This window comes from Hordeum vulgare, chromosome 3H, assembly GCF_904849725.1.
Source record: "Hordeum vulgare subsp. vulgare chromosome 3H, MorexV3_pseudomolecules_assembly, whole genome shotgun sequence".
Classification (NCBI taxonomy): domain Eukaryota; kingdom Viridiplantae; phylum Streptophyta; class Magnoliopsida; order Poales; family Poaceae; genus Hordeum; species Hordeum vulgare.
In genome coordinates, this window is record NC_058520.1 from 465,212,910 (window position 1) to 465,218,095 (window position 5,186).

Genomic DNA, 5,186 nt, shown 5'->3' on the forward strand with positions numbered 1-5,186 from the left:
ATAGATTCAAGACGAGTGATAGGAGCAAAGGTTTCACCGTAGTCGATACCCTCAACTTGGGAGTAGCCTTGAGCCACCAATCTTGCCTTGTTTTGAATGACAGCACCATTTGCATCCTGCTTGTTCTTAAAGATTGATGTCCCACAAGCGTATGGGATCGCAACAGTTTTCGAGGGTAGAGTATTCAACCCAAATTTGTTGATTCGCCAAGACGGGAGGCAAAAGAATATTCTCAAGTATTAGAAGCTCAATGTGTCAGATTCAACCACACGTGAAAGATTAGTGTCTACAAGAAAAGTATCAGTAGCAAGGTAGTATGGTAGCAACGGTGCCAGAAACGATCTGTTGACGGTAGACCATTCCTAACTGTTGTATCAATGGCGCCAACACGTTGACGGGGGATTATTCTTGAGAAGAATGCTTCCCCGGCTACGGCTCCAACAAAGTCTTGCAACAAGTAACAACAGAGTAGTAAGGAATAGCAGTAGCAGCAGCAGCAAAATAACAAGTAACAGCAGTAGCGACAGCAGCAAAATAACAAGTAACAGCAGTAGCGACAGCAGCAGCAAAGTGGCCCAATCCCTTTTGTAGCAAGGGACAAGCCTAGGCAAAGTAACGTAGCGAGAACCAGTAGTAAAAGACTCGTAGGCAGTGGATCGATGATGGATGAGTATGACGGATGTGATTCATCATGTAACAGCTATAACACGGAGAGATATGTAACTAGCTCCCGTTCGTCAATCTAATGTAGGCATGTATTCCGTATGTAGTCATACGTGCTTAGCGAAAAGAACTTGCATGACATCTATTGTCCATCCCTCCCGTGGCAGCAGGGTCCTAATGGAAACTACGGGATATTAAGGTTCTCCTTTTAATAAAGAACCGGACCAACGCATTAACACGCGGTGAATACATGAACTCCTCATACTATGGTCATCTCCGGGAGTGGTTCCGGCTATTGCCACTCCGGGGTTGCCGGGTCATAACACATAGTAGGTGACTACAACTTGCAAGATAGGATCTAAAACACACATATATTGGCGACAACATAATAGGTTGAGATCTGAAATCATGGCACTCGGGCCCTAGTGACAAGCATTAAGCATAGCCAAGTAGTAGCAACATCAATCTAGAACATAGTGGATACTAGGGATCAATCCCCGTCAAGAACTAACTCAATTACATGATAGATCTCATCCAACTCATCACCGTCCAGCAAGCCTACGATGAGATTACTCACGAACGATGAAGAGCATCATGGAATTGTCGATGCAGAAATGTTGATGATGACGATGGCGACGATTTCCCCTCTCCGGAGCCCAAAACGGACTCCAGATCTTCCCTCCAGATGAAGAACAGGATGTGGTGGCGCCTCCGTATCGCCAAACGCGATGAAACCTTCTCTCTGATTTTTTTCCAGGCGAAACGGAAGATATAGAGCTGAGATTGGGGGCGGTGGTGCCACGTACGCCCCACAAGCCTGCACGGCGCGACCATAGGTGGTGGCCGTGGCCTGTGGGCTTGTGGCCCACTGGCACGCCCCCTCTGGTGGATCTTTGCGCATGTATTTTTCTTTTATTCCAGAAAAAATCTTCGTAAATTTTCTGGACGTTCCGAGAACTTTTATTTGTGCACAAAAACAACACCATGGCAATTCTGCTGAAAACAACGTCAGTCCGGGTTAGTTCCATTCAAATCATGCAAATTAGAGTCCAAAACAAGGGCAAAAGAGTTCGGAAAAGTAGATACGACGGAGACGTATCAACTCCCCAAGCTTAAAGCCTTGCTTGTCCTCAAGCAACTCAGTTGACAAACTGAGAGAGACAAAAGAAAAAGTTTGACGAACTCTGTTTGATCTGGTTGTTGCAACTATGTCTAACTCACAACCAGAATTTCAGCAAGATCACAATGAAACCACATAAGCAGATGACATCTAGGTCTCATGGTAAACTCATATCAAAGGCATAATCAACTAGCGAGCAAATAATAATAAGTCTCAAACGTCAACACTTCAATCAAAACAACATGAAGGAGTACGAATAGATGGTATCTCGCTAGCTCTTTCTGAGACCGCAAAACATAAATGCAGAGCACCTTCAAATACCAAGGGCTGACTAAACATTGTAATTCATGGCAAAGAAGATGTAGTCACAGTCATACTCAACACAGTTAAAAGCAAAGCATAAAAATGACAGAGGTGCTCTCTAATTGGTGCTTTTGTAAGAGGAGGATGACTCAACAGGAAAATCAATAGACATGCCCTTCGCAGAGGGAAGCATTGATTTGCAGAGGTGCCAGAGCTCAAGCTTTTAAAACAGAGATAATAATTTTGGGTGGCATGCTTTCATTGTCAACGCAATGACTAAGAGTTCTCAACATATTCCATGCTACACATGCTATAGGCGGTTCCCAAACAGAAAAGTAAAGTTTTGACTCCCCCACCATCAATCAATCACACTCCACGGCTAGCCGAATCCTCGGGTACCGTCCAAACAAACATCAATCCTAGGGGAGTTTTGTTTGCAATTATCTTTTCGATTTGAGTATGGAACTGGGAATTCCCATTACCGGCCCCTTTCTCGTGAATGATAGTGAATAAACACATATCGAGGATAACACGCCTAGCATGGAAGATACCAATAGCCCCCTGTCACCACATGAGCGGTTCGGGCATGCAAAACAGATTATTTCTTGAAGATTTAGAGAGTGGCACATGCAAATTTACTTGGAAGGACAGGTATATACCGCACATAGGTAGGTATGGTGGACTCATATGGCACAACTTTGGGTTTATGGAAGTGGATGCACAAGCAGTATTCCCGCTTAGTACAAGTGAAGGCTAGCAAAAGACTGGGAAGCGACCAACTAGAGAGCGACAACAATCATCAGAATGCATTGAGATTAACTAACATTGAGCGCAAGCATGAGTAGGACATAAATCACCATGAACATGAACATCATAGAGGCATTGTTGATTTTGTTTCAACTACATGCGTGAACATGCGCCAAGTCAAGCGACTTGAAACATTCAAAGGAGGATACCATCCTATCATACTACATCATAGTCATCTCAAAATTCATGTGGGCAACCAAGACAAACCATTATAAGCTCCTAGCTAAATAAGCATGGCATAAGCAACTATGATCTCTAAGTTGTCATTGCAAACATGTTTCTCTCACAACAAAGCTGAATCAGGCATGATGAAATAGTCATATTTACAAAAACAAAATAGATCGATTTCATACGAGCTTTTCCAGGCTCAGTCACTTGATCATATATCATCATTATTGATTTTCACTTGCATGACCGAACGATGTGAACAATAATAAGAGTGCTCGTGCATTGGACTAAAGCTGGAATGTGCAGGCAAACACAAAGTAGAAGACAAAGTAATATGGCTCTTTGAAAGCTAAACTTGTATGCATGCAAGAGCCACTAAACATTGTAACCAATATCTTCTACCTTGACCCAAAGAGAAAGAAGACTATCTACACGGGAAAGCTCCCAACAAGCAAAAAGAAGAAAAAGAAAATATTTTTGGGTTTTCTCAAACTAGAGAGACACACGAAAAGAAAACGAGAAAAAGAAAATAAACTAGCATGGATGATAGAGTGGCAAAGTGTGAACACCGGCTAACAAAGTGAAAGCATAAGCAAGAATGTAAAGTCGGTGAGAACACGTGCTCCCCCAAGCTTAGGCTTTTGGCCTAACTTGGTCTACTCCCAAGGAGGGAAATAACCAGCTCCGGGATACTTTGGAGTGGACCGAGGATGCCACTGTTGTGTGAGCTCCTCCGACTCCTACTGATAAACTGGCGTCTGGTACTCGACTGGCGGCTCGGGCACGGGCACCTGTGGTTGGGCCAAGCCCCAATATGCATAGATGTCCGAGGGCATAATAGTGTACCTGCCTGTATGAAGATTGAATAAAGAAGGAGCAGGCAAAGTAATAGTCTCACGAGTACCCTGACTAAATACCAGGTTATAAATCATCCTTCCACCTATATCTCTATCAAGAAAGTCATGGCGAACCATGCTATCGTAATCTAGATATCTCTCGGGGAGAAGAACCTCTTCTTCTTCCTCCAGTCTAATGGGTATCTCAAAGTGTGTGGCAAGACGCGTAGCATAGATACCTCCATAGACAACACCTTTAGAACAGTTCAGGTTCAACCGTTGAGCTACTATAGCGCCCAAGCTATAAGTTTTATCGTTATAAAGGGCTTCGCGCAAGACCGCAAGATCTGGGGAACTAAGTGACCCAGCTTTCCCACGGCCAGTAAAACATTTTCCCACAAATAATGAGAAGTACCGAAGCACGTGAAAATGAATGCTAGCACCTCTAGCGCAAGACACTCCTCACTCCTCTCCTACAGCAATTGTACCGATGAAAGCTTCCAAGTCCCGTGGAGGAGGTTCATGAATATCCCCAACGTAAGGTAATTTGCAAACATTGCAAAAATCTTGGAGTGACATGCGCTGGGGGATATCATAAAGTTTAAACTCAACCATAGGAGGATTCTTCCGCGGATATAAGTTAAAGCTTTGTACGAAGATATTAGTGAGGAGGAGGTATTGCGAACACTTATCTTCAACGAAGGCGGTAAGGCCTGCATTTTCCACCAAGTGATAAAAGTCCTCATAAATTCCAGCGGCGCGTAAGAACACGTTGCTTGGCCACTCGCACGCTCGAACTTCCGCGACTCAAGGGACCGGATACTTGGGCTTCTTCTCACTCCCATCATCCTTGGGGTCACGGCTTGACGAGCCTCTTAAGAATCTCCTCATCTTTTCCCTTTCTTATCTCTGAAAATTTCTGAAATTTTTAGTGATTCTAAGGAAAAGTGAATAAGGCTCAACGAAACTCGTAGCAACTACTCCCACAAGTGCCTAGATGCCATATTACGCATCAAAACTACTTGGGACCAACTAGAATCATCATATAAAGCTCAAGAACATGGTAACCAAGGCAGCAAAAATATGCGGAGTATAAGGCACTAGAGCAAAAACTAATTGGACCAATGGAGGAGTCACTTACCAAGGAGTAATTTCCCCAAAACAGTTCGGAGAATGGTGATTTGAGCAAAGAGATGGAAAATCCGAGCAAGAGGAGCAAGAACACGGGTTTGAGCTATGAAACGATTTTTTCTGGAGGTAGGAGAAGCGGATGAGAGCAAGAATGTGTG